This window comes from Coregonus clupeaformis, chromosome 18 (assembly GCF_020615455.1).
Source record: "Coregonus clupeaformis isolate EN_2021a chromosome 18, ASM2061545v1, whole genome shotgun sequence".
Taxonomy (NCBI): domain Eukaryota; kingdom Metazoa; phylum Chordata; class Actinopteri; order Salmoniformes; family Salmonidae; genus Coregonus; species Coregonus clupeaformis.
In genome coordinates, this window is record NC_059209.1 from 30,756,330 (window position 1) to 30,783,187 (window position 26,858).

The 26,858-nt window shown below is 46.6% G+C and overlaps 1 protein-coding gene and 2 long non-coding RNA genes across 4 annotated transcripts in view; all 3 read left to right on the forward strand.

Annotated features, from left to right (window-relative positions):
- LOC121557519 (testosterone 17-beta-dehydrogenase 3) overlaps positions 1 to 26,858 on the forward strand; it is a 59,785-nt gene that overhangs the window by 8,948 nt on the left and 23,979 nt on the right. The gene's annotated exons all lie outside the window — the stretch shown is intronic.
- On the forward strand, positions 233 to 6,942 carry LOC123493069. The gene is made up of 2 exons (XR_006661962.1): positions 233 to 522; positions 6,504 to 6,942. It is a non-coding gene; the product is annotated as an uncharacterized LOC123493069 (long non-coding RNA).
- Positions 16,790 to 23,501, forward strand: LOC123493070. Its single transcript, XR_006661963.1, has 2 exons — positions 16,790 to 17,079; positions 23,063 to 23,501. It is a non-coding gene; the product is annotated as an uncharacterized LOC123493070 (long non-coding RNA).

Here is a 26,858-nt window from a genome sequence, read left to right on the forward strand (position 1 = left end):
GATACTACATTTGACATGTTCTACACTTTTGTCCTAAACTAAAATGGAAGCTGTAGCTTGATTTGATTGGATTAAGTTTGGTGTGTGTGCTTTTTGTGTAGCCTTCAGTGTGTGTGTGTTTGTGTGTGTGTGTGTGTTTGTTTGTGTGGTTTTGTTTGTGTAGCCTTCAGTGTGTGTGTGTGTGTATGTGTGTGTGCTTGTGTGTGTGTGTGTGTGTGGGTGGAGGAGGGGCTATGGATTGGCTATTCCCCCTGTCATTCCCCAGTGTGTATGTCTGGCTGAGGAGCTGTAGTGTGGTCAAAGCAGACTCACTCAGACAGAGTTTGTTGTGGCAGGCAGACAGGCAGTTCTAAAGGGCCAGTGAGTGTGCAATGGATTTCATGGAGATGTTCTTTGTCTCTCTCGGCACTGCAGTCATTGTCTTTTATGGAGTGAAAATGGTCCACTTCGCCAAGATGTTTTATCCCAGAGTTTGGTTCCCGCAGCCAGAGTCCTTCTTTACATCCATGGGAGAGTGGGCAGGTGAGCTCTGAGTGTGTGTTTATGTGTGTGTTGACATGTTTAACTATACGGTGTGTGTGTGTGTGTGTGTGTGTGTCCACTGAATATTGCCATCGAGTCTAAAATAAGTTATTGTATAAGTAAGTAATTAGGAAGAATCATCTATAAATGATGTCTCATGAAGTGGTTAAACAATTATATGAAAAAGTTCTACTTGAATGCATTTCACTGTAACACCTTCTGGCATCAAACCTCAGACTAGCTGCCTCTAAGGTATTACACTGGATGTAATGAAGTGTGGCAACTTGTGGTCACAGTGTGATCTCACTGTGCAAATTATACTGAAGGACAAAGAGTTCCATCTGGACCCAGATTAAACCCATTAATTTTTTCCCCCAGATCTTTAAATATAATAATAATATAATATAATAATATAATAATAATAATAATATAATATAATAATAATATAATAATATATATAATAATAATATAATAATATAAATATAATTAAATGTCTGGGTGCCTGGGAACACTCTGTAAGGTCACTCACAGCCTAGTGGATCACTCACAGCCTATATCCATTTTTGGACTTATATTATAAATTAATAATATGCACCCCCCAAAAAATTAAATAAATAAAGGGACAACAATTATTGATAAAAGATACAAATAGGAAAATAGATAAAAAATAAATAAATAGATATGCACCCATTGATTCTTGAAGAATATAACTTATAAATGCCTCATGAGCATAGTTCAACTGTGGTAGCCCATCAGAACCCAAAACACTCACTTTTTTACTCCAATGTTTGTAAACAAAGTAAATGTAAACAAACACTATAGCCTCAAAACATGGTTAAAACTAAAATGTTAACATCATGGATGGTCAGTCCTTGCATCCATACCTCTGTCTATGAATTTGAGAGTGGTTACATTTACATTTTACGTCATTTAGCAGACGCTCTTATCCAGAGCGACTTACAGTTAGTGAGTACATACATTATATTTTTTATATACTGGCCCCACGTGGGAATCGAACCCACAACCCTGACGTTGCAAACGCCATGCTCTACCAACTGAGCTACATCCCTGCCGGCCATTCCCTCCCCTACCCTGGACCAATTGTGCGCCGCCCCATGGGTCTCCCGGTCACGGCCGGCTATGACAGAGCCTGGATTCGAACCAGGATCTCTAGTGGCACAGCTAGCACTGCAATGCAGTGCCTTAGACCACTGTGCCACTCGGGGAACCCCATTTCTTCAGCCCCATCACTCAGCTCTTTAAAGAATAGAGGGGGGTTTTGGTGAGTGAATGAAAGTTGTTCATGCCACAACTATCAATGTCATGACACAGCTATCAATGCCATTTTAATGTCACGTTGATGTCATGTTGACACATTGTATTATCTGGTGTGGGTGACACGGTCATCTGGGAATACTATTGGACTGGCTGACATCATAGATAGCCCAGGAAAAGAAAGCATGATATCTGCACACTGTTTCGATGCTTCACTAAATGAAGTGCATACAGTGTATGGGTATTCTGCTTTCTTTTCAAAAAGGAATTTTATAGACCCCATAGCCCTCAAACTCAACTCTGGAACTCAGGGACTGATTTAGAACTGAGTTATATAGTCAGACTTACATAGTCACTTTCCGTGCCTTCAGAAAGTATTCACACCCCTTTGCTTTTTCGACATTTTGTTGTGTTACAAAGTGGGATTAAAATGGATTTAATTGTAATTTCTTGTCAACAATCTACACAAAATACTCTGTAATGTCAAAGTGGAAGAAAAATTAAAACATTTGTAAAAGAAAATATGCAAAATAAAACACTAATATATCTTGATTAGATAAGTATTCAAACCCCTGAGTCAATACATGTTAGAATAACATTTGGCAGACATTTCAGCTGTGAGTCTTTCTGGGTAAGTCTCTAAGAGCTTTGCACACCTGGATTGTACAATATTTTCACATTATTATTTAAAAATTCTTCAAGCTCTGTCAAGTTGGTTGTTGATCATTGCTAGACAGCCATTTTCAAGTCTTGCCATATATTTAAAGCCGATTTTAGTCAAAAATGTAACTAGGCCACTCAGGAACATTCAATGTTGTCTTGGTAAGCAACTCCATTGCATATTTGGCCTGAATTTGTCCCCCAGTGTCTGTTGGAAAGCAGATTGAACCAGGTTTTCGTCTAGGATTTTGCCTGTGCTTAGCTCTATTCCGTTTATTTTTATCCCAAAAAACTCCCCTAGTCCTTGCCGATGACAAGCATACCCATAACATGATGCAGCCACCACCATGCTTGAAAATATGAAGAGTGGTATTCAGTCCCGTGTAGCTCAGTTGGTAGAGCATGGTGTTTACAATGCCAGGGTTGTGGGTTAGATTCCCACGGGGGCCAGTATGAAAATGTATGCACTCACCCAAACATTTTTTAAAAGTTGCTCTGGATAAGAGCGTCTGCTAAATGACTAAAATGTACTCAGTGATGTGTTGTGTTGGATTTGCCCCAAACATAACGCTTTTTATCCAGGACATAAAGTTAATTTCTTTTTCACATTTTTCACAGTATTACTTTAGTGCTTTGTTGCAAACAGGGTGCATGTTTTGGAATATGTGTATTCTGTCCAGGATTCCTTATTATCACTCTGTCAATTAGGTTAGTATCGTGGATTAACTACAATGTTGTTGATCCATCCTCAGTTTTCTCCTATCACAGCCATTCAACTCTGTAACTGTTTTAAAGTCACCATTGGCCTCATGGTGAAATCCCTGAGTGGTTTTCTTCCTCTCCGGCAACTGAGTTAGGAAGGACCCTGTATCTTTGTAGTGACTGGCTGTATTGATACACCATCCAAAGTGTAATTAATAACTTCACCATGCTCAAAGGGATATTCAATGTCCGTTATTTTATTTCTATCCATCTACCAATAGGTGCCGTTCTTTGTGAGGCATTGGAAAACCTCCCTGGTCTTTGTGGTTGAATTTGTGTTTGAAATTCACTACTCGAATGAGGGACCTTGCAGATAATTGTATGTGTGGGGTACATAGATGAGATAGTCATTCAAAAATCATGTTAAACACTATTATTGCACACATAGTGAGTCCATGCAACTTATTATGTGACTTGTTTACAGCAAATGTTTACTACTGTACTTATATAGACTTGTCATAACAAGACATTTCAACTTTTCATTTGTAATTAATTTCGAAAAACATAATTCCACTTTGACATCATAGGTATTGTGTGTAGGCCAGTGATCTCAATTGAATCCATACATTTAAAAAAATATATTTAATCTATTTTAATTTCAGGCTGTAACACAACAAAATGTGGAAGGGATGTGAATATACAGTGGGGAAAAAAAGTATTTAGTCAGCCACCAATTGTGCAAGTTCTCCCACTTAAAAAGATGAGAGAGGCCTGTAATTTTCATCCTAGGTACCCGTCAACTATGACAGACAAAATGAGAATTTTTTTTCCAGAAAATCACATTGTAGGATTTTTTATGAATTTATTTGCAAATTATGGTGGAAAATAAGTATTTGGTCAATAACAAAAGTTTCTCAATACTTTGTTATATACCCTTTGTTGGCAATGACACAGGTCAAACGTTTTCTGTAAGTCTTCACAAGGTTTTCACACACTGTTGCTGGTATTTTGGCCCATTCCTGCATGCAGATCTCCTCTAGAGCAGTGATGTTTTGAGGCTGTCGCTGGGCAACACAGACTTTCAACTCCCTCCAAAGATTTTCTATGGGGTTGAGATCTGGAGACTGGCTAGGCCACTCCAGGACCTTGAAATGCTTCTTACGAAGCCACTCCTTCGTTGCCCGGGCGGTGTGTTTGGGATCATTGTCATGCTGAAAGACCCAGCCACGTTTCATCTCCAATGCCCTTGCTGATGGAAGGAGGTTTTCACTCAAAATCTCACGATACATGGCCCCATTCATTCTTTCCTTTACACGGATCAGTCGTCCTGGTCCCTTTGCAGAAAAACAGCCCCAAAGCATGATGTTTCCACCCTCATGCTTCACAGTAGGTATGGTGTTCTTTGGATGCAACTCAGCATTCTTTGTCCTCCAAACACGACGAGTTGAGTTTTTACCAAAAGTTCTATTTTGGTTTCATCTGACCATATGACATTCTCCCAATCCTCTTCTGGATCATCCAAATGCACTCTTGCAAACTTCAGACGGGCCTGGACATGTACTGGCTTAAGCAGGGGGACACGTCTTGCACTGCAGGATTTGAGTCCCTGGCGGCGTAGTGTGTTACTGATGGTAGGCTTTGTTACTTTGGTCCCAGCTCTCTGCAGGTCATTCACTAGGTCCCCCCGTGTGGTTCTGGGATTTTTGCTCACCGTTCTTGTGATCATTTTGACCCTACGGGGTGAGATCTTGCGTGGAGCCCCAGATCGAGGGAGATTATCAGTGGTCTTTTATGTCTTCCATTTTCTAATAATTGCTCCCACAGTTGATTTCTTCAAACCAAGCTGCTTACCTATTGCAGATTCAGTCTTCCCAGGCTCGTGCAGGTCTACAATTTTGTTTCTGGTGTCCTTTGACAGCTCTTTGGTCTTGGCCATAGTGGAGTTTGGAGTGTGACTGTTTGAGATTGTGGACAGGTGTCTTTTATACTGATAACAAGTTCAAACAGGTGCCATTAATACAGGTAACGAGTGGAGGACAGAGGAGCCTCTTAAAGAAGAAGTTACAGGTCTGTGAGAGCCAGAAATCTTGCTTGTTTGTAGGTGACCAAATACTTATTTTCCACCATAATTTGCAAATAAATTCATAAAAAATCCTACAATGTGATTTTCTGGATTTTTTTTCTCAATTTGTCTGTCATAGTTGACGTGTACCTATGATGAAAATTACAGGCCTCTCTCATCTTTTTAAGTGGGAGAACTTGCACAATTGTTGGCTGACTAAATACTTTTTTCCCCACTGTATATAGTCAGACTTATATAGTCAGACTTATCAGGTCTGACTAGATGGTCGGCCCTCTATGGGAGTGGTTGAAAGTCTCTGAGTCAGTTTCCTAACAGATCATCTCCTGACTGACTTAATATTATAAACTGGGTGGTTCAAGCCCCGAATGCTGATTGGCTGACAGCCGTGGTATAACAGACCGTATAACATGGGTATGACAAAACATTTATTTTTACTGCTCTAATTACGTTGGTAACCAGTTTATAATAGCTATAAGGCACCTCGGGGGTTTGCGTCGTGCCTAAGAACAGCCCTTAGCCGTGGTATATTGGCCATATACCACACCCCCCTTGGGCCTTATTGCTTAATTATACCACACGGTATGGGACACTGAGGGCTACACAAACAACACAGACACACAGACACACACAGACACAAACTGAAACACACAGACACACACAGACACAAACTGAAACATACAGACACACACAGACACAAACTGAAACACACAGACACACAGACACAAACTGAAACACACAGACACACACCAACTAGTCTTGTGTTCCTGAGGGAGCAGTCAACTGTTGTTACTGGGTCCTCTTCTCCTCTTTTGAGCATGTTCTGCCTCCCACAGTGCTATAAACTGTGGTGTTCTCTTTCCCCCATAAAGGACCAACAATACCTAGCCTGACCACCTCCTTTTTCCCAAGCTCTGCTTCTATTCCATTCCAATCCAGCACAGGGGAAAAAAAGCAATTAGAACAGTATGTTCCGGAGGGTATTATCCCCTTCCTCCCCCCTTAACTTGGAGGAGTCTCTCCAGCTAATTGGAAATCAAATGAACATAAGTTTGTTTCTCTTTCTCTGTTTCCTTTCACTATCAAGCCTTTTTGAGTGTTCGTGACATGTTTGGTTGGAGTTTGTGCATGTGTGTGTATGTGTGTGTTTGTGTAGCCTTCAATGTCCCATACTGTGTCATTTCTAATTCTTCCTCTGTGGGAGGTTTCTGGTGCGTCAAGATGTGCTTTGCGTTTGTTCTTACTTCATCTCTCTGCCCTGAAGCGATGCAGGAGAAGACAGGAGTCAAGAGGAGGAAAACAGACTGTCCGGACATTGTACATTCAGAGGAGACTGGATACACTCAGCTAGCTACTGAGGGAGAAAGATACGCTGGCTAGCTTGGACAGCCCTAAGACCACTCAGTTCCAGCCAAACACCACAGTGTTAAGATGCTGCTGCCTTTGTTATATTAAGGTCACTAACCAACGCTCCCTTAACACCCTTCCCTTCCCCTCAGAGTGGAACATTCCAGGGCTTCTGTGGTAGAGTTTGGTTTGAATGTTCTCGAAGGCTGGAGTTGTTATTCAGAACTTTCATGTTCACTATCACTGTGTTTTTGTGTGTGTGTGTGTGTGTGTGTGTGTGTGTGTGTGTGTGTGTGTTTCCAAGCATATACAATTAGTCATTTGCATTAGTAAAACACAAACAACAACAAGATTATTAAAAAAATTTAAAATATTCTGGCCTGTTGGTTTACTGAGGCATGGTGAAGGCGAATATCTTTCGTGGTCCTCTGTAGCTCAATTGGTAGAGCATGCCGCTTGTAACGCCAGGGTAGTGGGTTCGATCCCCGGGACCACCCATACATAAAAATGTATGCACACATGACTGTAAGTCGCTTTGGATAAAAGTGTCTGCTAAATGGCATATTATTATTATTATTATATCCACATTTTGTGTTTTTGTTCGCTCTCTAAGCCAAGCACTGCCTCATGGTCAGAAAGTATGGATGAGTTTGTTACTGGGACCACAGAGAAATAGACACTGGACTGCAAATACCGCAGAAATATTGAAAACACTCCAAATTAATTATACAGTTTATGAAAATAATGTATCTCTTTTCCTAGCATGACACTGCTAGCATGACACTGTATAAAATAAATAGTCCAAATCTTAAATTATAGTGTTTTGCTTAGTCACCCAATAAAATTCACCCTGAATTCTATTTGGAGAGAGTTCTTGTCACGGTTTCGGCCGAGGCGGCCCCTCCTCCTTGTTCGGGCAGGCTTCGGCGGTCGTCGTCTCCGGAGTACTAGCTGCCACCATTCGATGTTTCATGTTTGACTGTCGTGTGGTAGTTTTGGTCCGCTGTATTTTGTTCTCTCTTTATTTCGTTTGATTTAGAGAGTCCTGCACTTTGTGCACACTTACTTTGTTCAGTTTAGTGTGCGTGTATTTCGCCTGTGGCCTGTGGCCGTTGTTGGCGTGTTTCTACGGACTTCACTAAAGACCTTTGGATTTATATTCTGTGTCCTGCGTGTGATTCCACATCCCACTACACTCCACTCGTGACAGAATTACACACCATCTCATGGAATCAGCAGGAGCACCCACACCCACCGACATCATGGAGGAGCGCTTTCGTGGTCAAGAAGATCGGATCAACCAAATCGGGCACGCCCTGGACCGGGTGATGAACATTCTCCATCGATGGGAGATCAGCGATGTACCCACACCTCCACCTACCGCACCATCACCATCGGTCAGCCCGCCCGTCCAACAACCGGAACCCAGTGGGATTCGGCTCTCACTCCCGAGGGCGTACGACGGCACCGCTGCCGGGTGTCAGGGGTTCCTGTTACAAGTGGAACTCTACCTTGCCACCGTACACCCGGCGCCCTCGGGACACGAGAGCGTTTCCGCCCTCATCTCCTGTCTCACCGGCAAGGCGTTGGAGTGGGCCAACGCCGAATGGAGGAGAATAGACGCCGCCACTATCACCTATGCGGAGTTCTCCCGCCGCTTCCGTGCGGTCTTCGACCATCCACCGGAGGGAAGGCGGCGGGGAGCGTCTATTCTACCTCCGGCAGGGGATGAGGAGCGCTCAAGAGTTTGCGCTGGAGTTCGGACTCTAGCGGCAGATGCAGGGTGGAATGAGCGGGCCCTCATAGACCACTTTCGTTGCAGCCTCCGGGAGGACGTCCGCAGAGAGTTGGCGTGCAGGGATACTACACTCTCATTTGACCAGTTGGTGGACATGGCCATTCGGCTGGACACCCTGCTCGCTACCCGCGGACGTCCCCAGGTGGGGGTCGCCCATTCCACCCTCCAGCGCCTCCGAGCCGAGCCCGATGGAGCTCGGAGGTGCTGGCGCTAGAGGGGGAAGAAGAAGGAGCCCGAGGGGGGCTGTCCCCTGCACCAACTGTGGCCGTGGAGGGCACACCGCGGCTAGGTGCTGGGGAGGGTCCCCTGGTGGGGGAGACGGCAGGTCACACATTGGGGAGTCCTCCCAGGTGAGTAGGCGCCCCACTTACCCAGAGCTTTCTGTCGTACACATAACTATACCTGTTTGTTTTCCACAGGTTGCACCTCGTTCCCAGCATAAGGCGCTAGTAGATTCAGGCGCAGCTGGGAATTTTGTAGATCGTAAATTCTGTGTTGAGTTAGGGATTCCCCCTCCTTCCGGTTGATAATCCTTTCCCTGTACATGCCCTAGATAGTCGTCCGTTAGGGATCTGGGTTGATTAGGGAGGTCACTGCGCCACTTAGGATGAAGACGCAGGGGGGTCATGAGGAGACGATTCAACTCTATCTGATCGACTCTCCTGCGTATCCGGTGGTGCTGGGGCTTCCCTGGTTGATTACCCATGATCCTACGATTTCGTGGCGAGAGAAGGCTCTTAAAGGGTGGTCTGCTCAGTGTGAGGGGCTATGTCTGGGTGTTTCCGTAGGGGCGACCTCGGTGGAGAGTCCGAACCAGATGCCAGCACTGCACATTCCACCTGAGTATGAGGATTTGGCACTCGTGTTTAGCAAGGCAAGAGCGGCACGGTTGCCGCCTCATAGACAGGGGGATTGTGCGATAGACCTCCAGGCAGGAGCTGCGCTCCCCGCGGAGCCATGTGTATCCTTTGTCACAGGAGGAGAAGAGGGCAATGGAGACGTACATTGCCGAGTCTCTGAGACAGGGATACATACGGCCCTCCACTTCTCCCGCGTCCTCGAGCTTCTTTTTGTGAAGAAAAAGGATGGAGGTTTGCGTCCGTGTATTGATTACCGCGGTCTCAATCAGGTGACTGTGAAATATAGTTATCCACTCCCGCTGATTGCGACCATGACGGAGTCCTTACACGGGGCACGGTTCTTCACAAAATTGGACCTCAGGAGCGCATATAACTTGGTGCGCATTAGAGAGGGCGATGAGTGGAAGACAGCATTTAGTACTACCTCCGGTCATTACGAGTATCTCGTCATGCCATACGGGTTAATGAATGCTCCATCAGTCTTCCAATCTTTTGTAGATGAGATTTTCCGGGACATGCAGGCGCAGGGAGTGGTGGTGTACATAGACGATATTCTGGTGTACAGTTCTACTCGGGCCGAGCATGTAGCCCTGGTGCGCAGGGTATTGAGGAGATTGTTGGAGCATGACCTGTATGTCAAAGCCGAGAAATGTCTGTTCTTTCAGGAGTCAGTCTCCTTTTTTGGGTTATCAGTTGTCTGCGTCAGGGGGTGAGAATGGAGGTTGACCGTTTGTCTGCCGTGCGTAATTGGCAAACCCCAACTACGGTTAAAGAGGTGCAGCAGTTCTTGGGTTTTGCGAATTACTACCGAAGGTTTATCCGGGGTTTTGGACAGGTGGCAGCTCCCATAACGTCCCTTCTGAAGGGGGGTCCTGTGCGCTTGCGATGGTCAGCTGAGGCGGACAGGGCTTTTGGGAGACTGAAGGACCTGTTTACATCGGCCCCCAGTGCTGGCGCACCCGGATCCCACTTTACCATTCCAAGTAGAGGTAGACGCGTCTGAAGCCGGTATCGGGGCTGTTCTTTCACAACGGTCCGGCACACCACCTAAACTCCGCCCCTGTGCTTTTTATTCTAAGAAGCTCAGTCCGGCGGAGCGGAATTATGACGTAGGGGACAGGGAGCTGTTAGCCGTAGTACAGGCCCTAAAGTTGTGGAGGCATTGGCTTGAGGGGGCTCAACACCCTTTTCTCATTCTGACTGACCACCGTAACCTGGAATACATTCGGGCAGCTAGGAGACTGAATCCTCGCCAGGCTCGATGGACTATGTTTCTCGCCCGGTTTGTGTTTAAGATCACTTACATCCCTGGGTCCCAGAACGGGAAGGCAGATGCCCTGTCTCGGCGGTATGACACAGAGGAGAGGTGCGTGGAACCCACTCCCATACTACCTGAGTCTTGTCTGGTTCCACCGGTGGTATGGGAGGTCGATGCGGAGATCGAGCGGGCATTACGCACCGACCCTAGCCCTCCACAGTGTCCGGTGGGTCGGACGTACGTCCCGCTCGAGGTCCGGGATCGGCTTATTTATTGGGCTCACACGTCACCCTCCTCTGGACATCCAGGTATTGGCCGGACAGTGCACTGCCTTAGTACAAAGTACTGGTGGCCAACGTTAGCCAGGGATGTGAGGATTTATGTCTCCTCCTGCTCAGTGTGTGCCCAGTGTAAGGCGCCCAGACACTTGCCCAGGGGTAAATTACAACCCCTGCCCGTTCCACAACGACCCTGGTCTCACCTCTCGGTGGATTTTGTTACCGACCTTCCCCTCCTCACAGGGGAATACCACCATCCTGGTCGATTTGTGGATCGGTTCTCGAAGGCCTGTCATCTCCTTCCCATGCCGGGTCTTCCTACTGCCCTACAGACCGCTGAGGCTCTATTTACTCACGTCTTCCGGCATTACGGGGTACCCGAGGATATAGTGTCTGATCGAGGCCCCCAGTTTACCTCCAGAGTCTGGAGAGCGTTTATGGAACGGTTGGGGGTTTCGGTGAGCCTTACCTCGGGTTACCACCCGGAGAGTAATGGGCAGGTCGAACGTGTCAACCAGGATGTGGGTAGGTTTCTGAGGTCATATTGTCAGGGCCGGCCGGAGGAGTGGGCGAGATATGTGCCCTGGGCCGAGATGGCACAGAACTCTCTCCGCCACTCCTCCACTAAACTAACCCCTTTCCAGTGTGTGTTAGGGTACCAGCCGGTTCTGGCACCTTGGCATGAGAGCCAGATCGAGGCCCCTGCTGTGGATGAGTGGGTGCGGCGCTCGGAGGAGACGTGGAACGCTGCACACGTCCATCTGCAGCGAGCCATCCGTCGACAGAAGACGAGCGCCGACCTCCACCGCAGTGAGGGGCCAGTGTACGCACCTGGAGATCGAGTCTGGCTCTCAACCAGAAACCTGCCCCTCCGCCTGCCCTGCCGGAAGCTGGGTCGGCGGTTTGTGGGGCCTTTTAAAGTCCTGAGGAGATTGAACGAGGTGTGTTACAGGTTACAACTGCCCATTGATTACAAAAATATTAACCCCTCGTTCCATGTGTCTCTCCTCAGGCCGGTGGTAGCTGGTCCACTCCAGGACTTTGAGATAGAAGAGACTCCTCCGCCCCGTTGGACATCGAGGGGGCTCCGGCGTACACTGTTCGGGCCATCCTAGATTCGAGACGCCGGATGGGGGGTCTCCAATATCTCGTAGAGTGGGAGGGGTACGGCCCGGAGGAGCGGTGCTGGGTGCCGAGGAGGGACATCCTGGACCCGTCCCTTCTGACCGAATTCCATCCTGGTCATCCTACGCGCCCTGCTCCGTGTCCTCCTGGTCGTCCCCGAGGCCGGGGGTGGCGCACGGCTGGAGCCGCCGCGTCAAGGGGGGTACTGTTACGGTTTCGGCCGGGCGGCCCCTCCTCCTTGTTCGGGCAGGCTTCGGCGGTCGTCGTCTCGGAGTACTAGCTGCCACCGTTCGATGTTTCATGTTTGACTGTCGTGTGGTAGTTTTGGTCCGCTGTATTTTGTTCTCTCTTTATTTCGTTTGATTTAGAGAGTCCTGCACTTTGTGCACACTTACTTTGTTCAGTTTAGTGTGCGTGTATTTCGCCTGTGGCCTGTGGCCGTTGTTGGCGTGTTTCTACGGACTTCACTAAAGACCTTTGGATTTATATTCTGTGTCCTGCGTGTGATTCCACATCCCACTACACTCCACTCGTGACAGTTCTTCTTAAGTGATAATGCCCCAGAAGCCTGTGTTTGGAGGATATATTGGCACGGGTGTTGTTAGGCCCGAGACTAAGTCGAATAATGATTGACATATTTTCATTAGAAACGTTATTTTGATGAATTTATTCATACTATTTCATCCTTCCGCAATATATAGTCCCGACACAAATCTAGGGTTGCTACCTGTCACAGGTTTCGGCCCGAGGCTGCTCCTCCTCCTTGTTCGGGCAGGCTTCGGCGGTCGTCGTCCCCAGTACTAGCTGCCACCGTTGTATGTTTTCGATGTTTGTTTGGTTTTGTCTTATTGGTACACCTGTTTCTGTTTTGTGCTTATTATGTGTCCTATACGTTTTCGTTGTTTGAGTCTTGTGTTGTGTGTAATTGTTCACCGGTCAGAGGTGCAGTGTTTGTTTCCTCCATTGGATAGGAGAGAGTTTCCGCACTTGTTGTGCGCGCTATTTTGGCGAGTAGAGTTTTACGCGTTGTGTGCATAATTTTCGATGTTTGCCTTCCGGGCTCTTGTTGAAGCCCGTTTGTTTTTTTGTGTATTTACTAAAGCCTGTTGGACGAAGCCTCTGTTTCCTGCGCCTGATTCCTGCACCACATCCACATTTCACACTGACACTACCCAAGCTGGCTGGTAGTTCGTTCTATCGGTTTGGTTGCCAGAGACGCGACCCAGTCGTTCGTTCTAAATGTTCCATTGCCATACTGGCTGGCAACGTTCTTATCCCTTGCTTGCTAGCTAGCCAACTACGGCTAACTTATAGTCACTTCAAACAGTGCAGCCAGAATAACAACAAAGTAGCTGCACTTGTATTTGTTTAAGCTCTTTTCTAGTTACATTTATTTGGATACATCCATAACAATGAGCTAATGAGGCACTATTTCGCCTGGCATAGGAAATGTGCTCACTCGTCAGGACACTGTTGTTCAGTGGCACAACGCTCTTAACCACTAAGCTACCTGCCGCCCCCAGCGTACTTGGAGAAGATCTGCAAAGAGGAGTGGGACAAAATCCCTCCTGAGACGTGTGCAATCCTGGTGGCCAACTACAAGAAATGTCTGACCTCTGTGATTGCCAACAAGGGTTTTGCTCCTAAGTCATGTTTTGCAGAGGGGTCAAATACTTATTTCCCTCATTAAAATGCAATCAATTTATAACATTTTTTGACATCCGGCGCTCTGATTTGAATGGGCTACTGAGCAACCGGTCTGAGTGCACCACCTCGGCAACACTGGAATGGACACCCAATGCACCCTAATCTAAATTTGACGTTTGGAGAAATGGAATGATACAGAGCAGCAGGATATTTTGGTGATTAAACCAGTGTACTCATTATATTTTACAGTCAACTTGTATTTTGGATCAATGGTTGTGTGTTGAAAGATGTCTACAAACAAAATGAATGCACAATTAAAGAGTGAGGACCACCGCCAACAGCTCCCTGTCTCCAACTCCATAGTTCCTCTCTGCGGGGGTAAGCTTTTTAGAGAAAAAGGCACAGGGATACATTTTCTCTGGCTTACCATGCTGCTGGGAGAGGACCGCACCCACGCCCTCCTCCGATGCGTCCACCTCCAGGATGAAAGGACGAGAGGGAGCTGGGTGTTTTAGGATGGGCGCTGTGGTGAACCTCTCCTTCAGCCTCTTGAAGGCATCGTCAGCCTCAGGGTTCCAGGTCAGCTTCTGAGGCCCACCCCTTAAGGAGAGAGGTGAGCGGGGCGGCTATGGAGCTGAATTACCTGATGAAACGCCGGTAGAAATTGGCGAAGCCCAGGAAGCTCTGTAGGCCCTTGATGGTGGTGGGAACTGGCCATGACCTGACGGCGTCCGTCTTCACTCCTTCCATGAACACCCCCCGAGGACTGATCCTGTATCCCAGGAAGGAGATGGCCTGTTGGTGGAATTCGCATTTCTCCCCCTTCACCAACAGGCTGTGTTCCCGGAGGCAGAGTAGGATCGCTCGGACGTCCCTGATGTGCTCCTCGAACGTAGCCGAGTAGATCAGGATATCGTCGATGTACACCACCACCTGTCTTCTCAGCATGTCCCGGAACACGTCATTGATGAAGGACTGGAACACAGATGGTGCATTGGCGAGGCCGTAGGACATAACGCAGTATGCATAGTGGCCTGAGGTAGTGCTGAATGCAGTGTTCCACTCGTCTCCTTCCCGGATTCAGATCAGGTTGTTGGCACTCCTCAGGTCCAACTTGGTAAAGTACCGGGCCCCTCGTAGCTGCTCGATGGCCGACGGAACCAGATGGAGGGGGTACCGGTGCTTGGTGGTGACTGTAGTCAATGCATGGTCTCAGTCCTCCATCTTTTTTGGCCACGAAGAAGAAGCTGGCGGAGGCAGGAGAGGTAGAGCGTCTGATGAACACCTGTGTCAGGGTCTCCGCCACATACTTCTCCATGGCCTCTGTCTCCCGCCATGGAAAGGGGGGTAAATGCGACTCTTCGGGGGTGTTGTCCTTCCAGCAGGTCAATGGCGCAGTCCCAAGGCCTGTGAGGAGGGAGACACGTAGCCTTAGATGAAGAGAAGACATCGGAGAGACCTGCATACTCACGTGGAATGTTGGGCTGGAGGGCGGACTCCGGACTCTCCACTGATATGGAACTACAAACCACCGGCAGGCAGGTCTTCCGGCATGAGGTAGACCAGGCTGTGATCCTCTTGGTGATCCAAGTGATGGTGGGGTTGTGTAGTCTGAGCCAGGGCGATCCCAAGACGATCCGGTGAAGGGGTGACGTGACGATGTGGAATGACAGCTCCTCGTGGTACACCGAATGGTGATGGTGATGGGGAGAGTGACGTGCATAATGGTGCCTGACCCAAGGGGATGATTGTCCAATGAGGTGACGTGTAGCGGAGATGGCAGTGGTACGGTGGGCAACCCCCATTCAGAAACCAGCTCCCTATCTGTAAGGTTCCCCGCTGAGCCAGAATCTATCATTGGAAGATAAGGAATAACCAGTAACCGTTATGGGAACTAAAAACAATGGTTTTGTGATAGGAGATGACGTCACACTCACGGAGCGGCGACGGGAGTCATACCGCCTACATAGGGAGCCGCCAGGAGATCTGTGTGCCGCGGTGGTGTAGGGGGTGCTGCACACCTCCATGGGTGAGGACTCGGAATCAGGGCGGCTTCCATAGCTTAGATGGGGTGAGCGTCGAAGCTCCGGGAGGTGTTGGGAACGCCGTCTCTCTTGCAACATTTCGTCAAGATGGATGGACGTGGTGATAAGGGTATCAAGGTCCATCTCATCGTCCCGACATGCGAGTTCAGTCTTAATGTCCTCCTGTAAGCCTCTCCTGAAGGCCGTGCGCTGAGCACGCTCATTCCAGCCCGGAAGACACCGCCACCATGCGAAAGCTCAGAGCGTACTCGGACGCGGGCCCCTCTCCCTGTTGTAGATGGAGGAGACGCTCACCCCCCGTCCTTTCCCTCCGTGGGATGATCAAACACCGCCTTGAACCGAGTGAGGAAGGTGGGGTAGGGTAGTGCCACTGCCTCCTCTCCTTCCCAGACTGGACTGGCTCAGTAGACCGGCGAATCAGAGCGCCGGAGGGGAGCAACGGGAGGAGACGTGACAAAGGGTTAAATTTAGGCACTCATTACGAATGGTTATGGTAAGGGTTAAGGTTTGGGATAGGGTTAAAACATTAAGTTTAGGCAATCATTTTGATTGGTTAAGATAAGGATGGAGGTTTGGGATAGGCTTCAAACAAAAACAAACAGTGTTCACGGCTGGGATCAAACACGCAATCGTCTGACCCAGAGTCATGTAATTACATCCATTCAGCAGCCCTGTCCACAACACCTTAGCAAAACCCGAAGCTTACTTTATGGTAATAGAGCTCACTTTTGCCCCTAGTGTCCGGTTTTGAAGGTATTTCCTGACATCTTCAGGAAATGGATAGACGTCCAATTTCGACATTAATCTTGAACGAACTCCCTGTCCTGAAGAAATCCAGCATATTTTCAAACACTACAAAAGTAAGTCGTCTTGATTTAGCAAGGAGGCAGCTGTGAGGAAATGCATGAGAGCCTTTCTACATTAACTCATTAATCATTCTGAATTTGATAGAGAGATGTAGATACTACATTTGACATGTTCTACACTTTTGTCCTAAACTAAAATGGAAGCTGTAGCTTGATTTGATTGGATTAAGTTTGGTGTGTGTGCTTTTTGTGTAGCCTTCAGTGTGTGTGTGTTTGTGTGTGTGTGTGTGTTTGTTTGTGTGGTTTTGTTTGTGTAGCCTTCAGTGTGTGTGTGTGTGTATGTGTGTGTGCTTGTGTGTGTGTGTGTGTGTGGGTGGAGGAGGGGCTATGGATTGGCTATTCCCCCTGTCATTCCCCAGTGTGTATGTCTGGCTGAGGAGCTGTAGTGTGGTCAAAGCAGACTCACTCAGACAGAGTTTGTTGTGGCAGGCAGACAGGCAGTTCTAAAGGGCCAGTGAGTGTGCAATGGATTTCATGGAGATGTTCTTTGTCTCTCTCGGCACTGCAGTCATTGTCTTTTATGGAGTGAAAATGGTCCACTTCGCCAAGATGTTTTATCCCAGAGTTTGGTTCCCGCAGCCAGAGTCCTTCTTTACATCCATGGGAGAGTGGGCAGGTGAGCTCTGAGTGTGTGTTTATGTGTGTGTTGACATGTTTAACTATACGGTGTGTGTGTGTGTGTGTGTGTGTGTCCACTGAATATTGCCATCGGAGTCTAAAATAAGTTATTGTATAAGTAAGTAATTAGGAAGAATCATCTATAAATGATGTCTCATGAAGTGGTTAAACAATTATATGAAAAAGTTCTACTTGAATGCATTTCACTGTAACACCTTCTGGCATCAAACCTCAGACTAGCTGCCTCTAAGGTATTACACTGGATGTAATGAAGTGTGGCAACTTGTGGTCACAGTGTGATCTCACTGTGCAAATTATACTGAAGGACAAAGAGTTCCATCTGGACCCAGATTAAACCCATTAATTTTTTCCCCCAGATCTTTAAATATAATAATAATATAATATAATAATATAATAATAATAATAATATAATATAATAATAATATAATAATATATATAATAATAATATAATAATATAAATATAATTAAATGTCTGGGTGCCTGGGGAACACTCTGTAAGGTCACTCACAGCCTAGTGGATCACTCACAGCCTATATCCATTTTTGGACTTATATTATAAATTAATAATATGCACCCCCCAAAAATTAAATAAATAAAGGGACAACAATTATTGATAAAAGATACAAATAGGAAAATAGATAAAAAATAAATAAATAGATATGCACCCATTGATTCTTGAAGAATATAACTTATAAATGCCTCATGAGCATAGTTCAACTGTGGTAGCCCATCAGAACCCAAAACACTCACTTTTTTACTCCAATGTTTGTAAACAAAGTAAATGTAAACAAACACTATAGCCTCAAAACATGGTTAAAACTAAAATGTTAACATCATGGATGGTCAGTCCTTGCATCCATACCTCTGTCTATGAATTTGAGAGTGGTTACATTTACATTTTACGTCATTTAGCAGACGCTCTTATCCAGAGCGACTTACAGTTAGTGAGTACATACATTATATTTTTTTATATACTGGCCCCACGTGGGAATCGAACCCACAACCCTGACGTTGCAAACGCCATGCTCTACCAACTGAGCTACATCCCTGCCGGCCATTCCCTCCCCTACCCTGGACCAATTGTGCGCCGCCCCATGGGTCTCCCGGTCACGGCCGGCTATGACAGAGCCTGGATTCGAACCAGGATCTCTAGTGGCACAGCTAGCACTGCAATGCAGTGCCTTAGACCACTGTGCCACTCGGGAACCCCATTTCTTCAGCCCCATCACTCAGCTCTTTAAAGAATAGAGGGGGGTTTTGGTGAGTGAATGAAAGTTGTTCATGCCACAACTATCAATGTCATGACACAGCTATCAATGCCATTTTAATGTCACGTTGATGTCATGTTGACACATTGTATTATCTGGTGTGGGTGACACGGTCATCTGGGAATACTATTGGACTGGCTGACATCATAGATAGCCCAGGAAAAGAAAGCATGATATCTGCACACTGTTTCGATGCTTCACTAAATGAAGTGCATACAGTGTATGGGTATTCTGCTTTCTTTTCAAAAGGAATTTTATAGACCCCATAGCCCTCAAACTCAACTCTGGAACTCAGGGACTGATTTAGAACTGAGTTATATAGTCAGACTTACATAGTCACTTTCCGTGCCTTCAGAAAGTATTCACACCCCCTTTGCTTTTTCGACATTTTGTTGTGTTACAAAGTGGGATTAAAATGGATTTAATTGTAATTTCTTGTCAACAATCTACACAAAATACTCTGTAATGTCAAAGTGGAAGAAAAATTAAAACATTTGTAAAAGAAAATATGCAAAATAAAACACTAATATATCTTGATTAGATAAGTATTCAAACCCCTGAGTCAATACATGTTAGAATAACATTTGGCAGACATTTCAGCTGTGAGTCTTTCTGGGTAAGTCTCTAAGAGCTTTGCACACCTGGATTGTACAATATTTTCACATTATTATTTAAAAAATTCTTCAAGCTCTGTCAAGTTGGTTGTTGATCATTGCTAGACAGCCATTTTCAAGTCTTGCCATATATTTAAAGCCGATTTTAGTCAAAAATGTAACTAGGCCACTCAGGAACATTCAATGTTGTCTTGGTAAGCAACTCCATTGCATATTTGGCCTGAATTTGTCCCCCAGTGTCTGTTGGAAAGCAGATTGAACCAGGTTTTCGTCTAGGATTTTGCCTGTGCTTAGCTCTATTCCGTTTATTTTTATCCCAAAAAACTCCCTAGTCCTTGCCGATGACAAGCATACCCATAACATGATGCAGCCACCACCATGCTTGAAAATATGAAGAGTGGTATTCAGTCCCGTGTAGCTCAGTTGGTAGAGCATGGTGTTTACAATGCCAGGGTTGTGGGTTAGATTCCCACGGGGGGCCAGTATGAAAATGTATGCACTCACCCAAACATTTTTTAAAAGTTGCTCTGGATAAGAGCGTCTGCTAAATGACTAAAATGTACTCAGTGATGTGTTGTGTTGGATTTGCCCCAAACATAACGCTTTTTATCCAGGACATAAAGTTAATTTCTTTTTCACATTTTTCACAGTATTACTTTAGTGCTTTGTTGCAAACAGGGTGCATGTTTTGGAATATGTGTATTCTGTCCAGGATTCCTTATTATCACTCTGTCAATTAGGTTAGTATCGTGGATTAACTACAATGTTGTTGATCCATCCTCAGTTTTCTCCTATCACAGCCATTCAACTCTGTAACTGTTTTAAAGTCACCATTGGCCTCATGGTGAAATCCCTGAGTGGTTTTCTTCCTCTCCGGCAACTGAGTTAGGAAGGACCCCTGTATCTTTGTAGTGACTGGCTGTATTGATACACCATCCAAAGTGTAATTAATAACTTCACCATGCTCAAAGGGATATTCAATGTCCGTTATTTTATTTCTATCCATCTACCAATAGGTGCCGTTCTTTGTGAGGCATTGGAAAACCTCCCTGGTCTTTGTGGTTGAATTTGTGTTTGAAATTCACTACTCGAATGAGGGACCTTGCAGATAATTGTATGTGTGGGGTACATAGATGAGATAGTCATTCAAAAATCATGTTAAACACTATTATTGCACACATAGTGAGTCCATGCAACTTATTATGTGACTTGTTTACAGCAAATGTTTACTACTGTACTTATATAGACTTGTCATAACAAGACATTTCAACTTTTCATTTGTAATTAATTTCGAAAAACATAATTCCACTTTGACATCATAGGTATTGTGTGTAGGCCAGTGATCTCAATTGAATCCATACATTTAAAAAAATATATTTAATCTATTTTAATTTCAGGCTGTAACACAACAAAATGTGGAAGGGATGTGAATATACAGTGGGGAAAAAAGTATTTAGTCAGCCACCAATTGTGCAAGTTCTCCCACTTAAAAAGATGAGAGAGGCCTGTAATTTTCATCCTAGGTACCCGTCAACTATGACAGACAAAATGAGAATTTTTTTTCCAGAAAATCACATTGTAGGATTTTTTATGAATTTATTTGCAAATTATGGTGGAAAATAAGTATTTGGTCAATAACAAAAGTTTCTCAATACTTTGTTATATACCCTTTGTTGGCAATGACACAGGTCAAACGTTTTCTGTAAGTCTTCACAAGGTTTTCACACACTGTTGCTGGTATTTTGGCCCATTCCTGCATGCAGATCTCCTCTAGAGCAGTGATGTTTTGAGGCTGTCGCTGGGCAACACAGACTTTCAACTCCCTCCAAAGATTTTCTATGGGGTTGAGATCTGGAGACTGGCTAGGCCACTCCAGGACCTTGAAATGCTTCTTACGAAGCCACTCCTTCGTTGCCCGGGCGGTGTGTTTGGGATCATTGTCATGCTGAAAGACCCAGCCACGTTTCATCTCCAATGCCCTTGCTGATGGAAGGAGGTTTTCACTCAAAATCTCACGATACATGGCCCCATTCATTCTTTCCTTTACACGGATCAGTCGTCCTGGTCCCTTTGCAGAAAAACAGCCCCAAAGCATGATGTTTCCACCCTCATGCTTCACAGTAGGTATGGTGTTCTTTGGATGCAACTCAGCATTCTTTGTCCTCCAAACACGACGAGTTGAGTTTTTACCAAAAAGTTCTATTTTGGTTTCATCTGACCATATGACATTCTCCCAATCCTCTTCTGGATCATCCAAATGCACTCTTGCAAACTTCAGACGGGCCTGGACATGTACTGGCTTAAGCAGGGGGACACGTCTTGCACTGCAGGATTTGAGTCCCTGGCGGCGTAGTGTGTTACTGATGGTAGGCTTTGTTACTTTGGTCCCAGCTCTCTGCAGGTCATTCACTAGGTCCCCCCGTGTGGTTCTGGGATTTTTGCTCACCGTTCTTGTGATCATTTTGACCCTACGGGGTGAGATCTTGCGTGGAGCCCCAGATCGAGGGAGATTATCAGTGGTCTTTTATGTCTTCCATTTTCTAATAATTGCTCCCACAGTTGATTTCTTCAAACCAAGCTGCTTACCTATTGCAGATTCAGTCTTCCCAGGCTCGTGCAGGTCTACAATTTTGTTTCTGGTGTCCTTTGACAGCTCTTTGGTCTTGGCCATAGTGGAGTTTGGAGTGTGACTGTTTGAGATTGTGGACAGGTGTCTTTTATACTGATAACAAGTTCAAACAGGTGCCATTAATACAGGTAACGAGTGGAGGACAGAGGAGCCTCTTAAAGAAGAAGTTACAGGTCTGTGAGAGCCAGAAATCTTGCTTGTTTGTAGGTGACCAAATACTTATTTTCCACCATAATTTGCAAATAAATTCATAAAAATCCTACAATGTGATTTTCTGGATTTTTTTTCTCAATTTGTCTGTCATAGTTGACGTGTACCTATGATGAAAATTACAGGCCTCTCTCATCTTTTTAAGTGGGAGAACTTGCACAATTGTTGGCTGACTAAATACTTTTTTCCCCCACTGTATATAGTCAGACTTATATAGTCAGACTTATCAGGTCTGACTAGATGGTCGGCCCTCTATGGGAGTGGTTGAAAGTCTCTGAGTCAGTTTCCTAACAGATCATCTCCTGACTGACTTAATATTATAAACTGGGTGGTTCAAGCCCCGAATGCTGATTGGCTGACAGCCGTGGTATAACAGACCGTATAACATGGGTATGACAAAACATTTATTTTTACTGCTCTAATTACGTTGGTAACCAGTTTATAATAGCTATAAGGCACCTCGGGGGTTTGCGTCGTGCCTAAGAACAGCCCTTAGCCGTGGTATATTGGCCATATACCACACCCCCTTGGGCCTTATTGCTTAATTATACCACACGGTATGGGACACTGAGGGCTACACAAACAACACAGACACACAGACACACACAGACACAAACTGAAACACACAGACACACACAGACACAAACTGAAACATACAGACACACACAGACACAAACTGAAACACACAGACACACAGACACAAACTGAAACACACAGACACACACCAACTAGTCTTGTGTTCCTGAGGGAGCAGTCAACTGTTGTTACTGGGTCCTCTTCTCCTCTTTTGAGCATGTTCTGCCTCCCACAGTGCTATAAACTGTGGTGTTCTCTTTCCCCATAAAGGACCAACAATACCTAGCCTGACCACCTCCTTTTTCCCAAGCTCTGCTTCTATTCCATTCCAATCCAGCACAGGGGAAAAAAAGCAATTAGAACAGTATGTTCCGGAGGGTATTATCCCCTTCCTCCCCCTTAACTTGGAGGAGTCTCTCCAGCTAATTGGAAATCAAATGAACATAAGTTTGTTTCTCTTTCTCTGTTTCCTTTCACTATCAAGCCTTTTTGAGTGTTCGTGACATGTTTGGTTGGAGTTTGTGCATGTGTGTGTGTATGTGTGTGTTTGTGTAGCCTTCAATGTCCCATACTGTGTCATTTCTAATTCTTCCTCTGTGGGAGGTTTCTGGTGCGTCAAGATGTGCTTTGCGTTTGTTCTTACTTCATCTCTCTGCCCTGAAGCGATGCAGGAGAAGACAGGAGTCAAGAGGAGGAAAACAGACTGTCCGGACATTGTACATTCAGAGGAGACTGGATACACTCAGCTAGCTACTGAGGGAGAAAGATACGCTGGCTAGCTTGGACAGCCCTAAGACCACTCAGTTCCAGCCAAACACCACAGTGTTAAGATGCTGCTGCCTTTGTTATATTAAGGTCACTAACCAACGCTCCCTTAACACCCTTCCCTTCCCCTCAGAGTGGAACATTCCAGGGCTTCTGTGGTAGAGTTTGGTTTGAATGTTCTCGAAGGCTGGAGTTGTTATTCAGAACTTTCATGTTCACTATCACTGTGTTTTTGTGTGTGTGTGTGTGTGTGTGTGTGTGTGTGTGTGTGTGTGTGTTTCCAAGCATATACAATTAGTCATTTGCATTAGTAAAACACAAACAACAACAAGATTATTAAAAAAATTTAAAATATTCTGGCCTGTTGGTTTACTGAGGCATGGTGAAGGCGAATATCTTTCGTGGTCCTCTGTAGCTCAATTGGTAGAGCATGCCGCTTGTAACGCCAGGGTAGTGGGTTCGATCCCGGGACCACCCATACATAAAAATGTATGCACACATGACTGTAAGTCGCTTTGGATAAAAGTGTCTGCTAAATGGCATATTATTATTATTATTATATCCACATTTTGTGTTTTTGTTCGCTCTCTAAGCCAAGCACTGCCTCATGGTCAGAAAGTATGGATGAGTTTGTTACTGGGACCACAGAGAAATAGACACTGGACTGCAAATACCGCAGAAATATTGAAAACACTCCAAATTAATTATACAGTTTATGAAAATAATGTATCTCTTTTCCTAGCATGACACTGCTAGCATGACACTGTATAAAATAAATAGTCCAAATCTTAAATTATAGTGTTTTGCTTAGTCACCCAATAAAATTCACCCTGAATTCTATTTGGAGAGAGTTCTTGTCACGGTTTCGGCCGAGGCGGCCCCTCCTCCTTGTTCGGGCAGGCTTCGGCGGTCGTCGTCTCCGGAGTACTAGCTGCCACCATTCGATGTTTCATGTTTGACTGTCGTGTGGTAGTTTTGGTCCGCTGTATTTTGTTCTCTCTTTATTTCGTTTGATTTAGAGAGTCCTGCACTTTGTGCACACTTACTTTGTTCAGTTTAGTGTGCGTGTATTTCGCCTGTGGCCTGTGGCCGTTGTTGGCGTGTTTCTACGGACTTCACTAAAGACCTTTGGATTTATATTCTGTGTCCTGCGTGTGATTCCACATCCCACTACACTCCACTCGTGACAGAATTACACACCATCTCATGGAATCAGCAGGAGCACCCACACCCACCGACATCATGGAGGAGCGCTTTCGTGGTCAAGAAGATCGGATCAACCAAATCGGGCACGCCCTGGACCGGGTGATGAACATTCTCCATCGATGGGAGATCAGCGATGTACCCACACCTCCACCTACCGCACCATCACCATCGGTCAGCCCGCCCCGTCCAACAACCGGAACCCAGTGGGATTCGGCTCTCACTCCCGAGGGCGTAACGACGGCACCGCTGCCGGGTGTCAGGGGTTCCTGTTACAAGTGGAACTCTACCTTGCCACCGTACACCCGGCGCCCTCGGGACACGAGAGCGTTTCCGCCCTCATCTCCTGTCTCACCGGCAAGGCGTTGGAGTGGGCCAACGCCGAATGGAGGAGAATAGACGCCGCCACTATCACCTATGCGGAGTTCTCCCGCCGCTTCCGTGCGGTCTTCGACCATCCACCGGAGGGGAAGGCGGCGGGGGAGCGTCTATTCTACCTCCGGCAGGGGGATGAGGAGCGCTCAAGAGTTTGCGCTGGAGTTCCGGACTCTAGCGGCAGATGCAGGGTGGAATGAGCGGGCCCTCATAGACCACTTTCGTTGCAGCCTCCGGGAGGACGTCCGCAGAGAGTTGGCGTGCAGGGATACTACACTCTCATTTGACCAGTTGGTGGACATGGCCATTCGGCTGGACACCCTGCTCGCTACCCGCGGGACGTCCCAGGTGGGGGTCGCCCATTCCACCCTCCAGCGCCTCCGAGCCGAGCCCGATGGAGCTCGGAGGTGCTGGCGCTAGAGGGGGAAGAAGAAGGAGCCCGAGGGGGGCTGTCCCCTGCACCAACTGTGGCCGTGGAGGGCACACCGCGGCTAGGTGCTGGGGAGGGTCCCCTGGTGGGGGAGACGGCAGGTCACACATTGGGGAGTCCTCCCAGGTGAGTAGGCGCCCCACTTACCCAGAGCTTTCTGTCGTACACATAACTATACCTGTTTGTTTTCCACAGGTTGCACCTCGTTCCCAGCATAAGGCGCTAGTAGATTCAGGCGCAGCTGGGAATTTTGTAGATCGTAAATTCTGTGTTGAGTTAGGGGATTCCCCTCCTTCCGGTTGATAATCCTTTCCCTGTACATGCCCTAGATAGTCGTCCGTTAGGATCTGGGTTGATTAGGGGAGGTCACTGCGCCACTTAGGATGAAGACGCAGGGGGTCATGAGGAGACGATTCAACTCTATCTGATCGACTCTCCTGCGTATCCGGTGGTGCTGGGGCTTCCCTGGTTGATTACCCATGATCCTACGATTTCGTGGCGAGAGAAGGCTCTTAAAGGGTGGTCTGCTCAGTGTGAGGGGCTATGTCTGGGTGTTTCCGTAGGGGCGACCTCGGTGGAGAGTCCGAACCAGATGCCAGCACTGCACATTCCACCTGAGTATGAGGATTTGGCACTCGTGTTTAGCAAGGCAAGAGCGGCACGGTTGCCGCCCTCATAGACAGGGGGATTGTGCGATAGACCTCCAGGCAGGAGCTGCGCTCCCCGCGGAGCCATGTGTATCCTTTGTCACAGGAGGAGAAGAGGGCAATGGAGACGTACATTGCCGAGTCTCTGAGACAGGGATACATACGGCCCTCCACTTCTCCCGCGTCCTCGAGCTTCTTTTTGTGAAGAAAAAGGATGGAGGTTTGCGTCCGTGTATTGATTACCGCGGTCTCAATCAGGTGACTGTGAAATATAGTTATCCACTCCCGCTGATTGCGACCATGACGGAGTCCTTACACGGGGCACGGTTCTTCACAAAATTGGACCTCAGGAGCGCATATAACTTGGTGCGCATTAGAGAGGGCGATGAGTGGAAGACAGCATTTAGTACTACCTCCGGTCATTACGAGTATCTCGTCATGCCATACGGGTTAATGAATGCTCCATCAGTCTTCCAATCTTTTGTAGATGAGATTTTCCGGGACATGCAGGCGCAGGGAGTGGTGGTGTACATAGACGATATTCTGGTGTACAGTTCTACTCGGGCCGAGCATGTAGCCCTGGTGCGCAGGGTATTGAGGAGATTGTTGGAGCATGACCTGTATGTCAAAGCCGAGAAATGTCTGTTCTTTCAGGAGTCAGTCTCCTTTTTGGGTTATCAGTTGTCTGCGTCAGGGGTGAGAATGGAGGTTGACCGTTTGTCTGCCGTGCGTAATTGGCAAACCCCAACTACGGTTAAAGAGGTGCAGCAGTTCTTGGGTTTTGCGAATTACTACCGAAGGTTTATCCGGGATTTTTGGACAGGTGGCAGCTCCCATAACGTCCCTTCTGAAGGGGGGTCCTGTGCGCTTGCGATGGTCAGCTGAGGCGGACAGGGCTTTTGGGAGACTGAAGGACCTGTTTACATCGGCCCCAGTGCTGGCGCACCCGGATCCCACTTTACCATTCCAAGTAGAGGTAGACGCGTCTGAAGCCGGTATCGGGGCTGTTCTTTCTACAACGGTCCGGCACACCACCTAA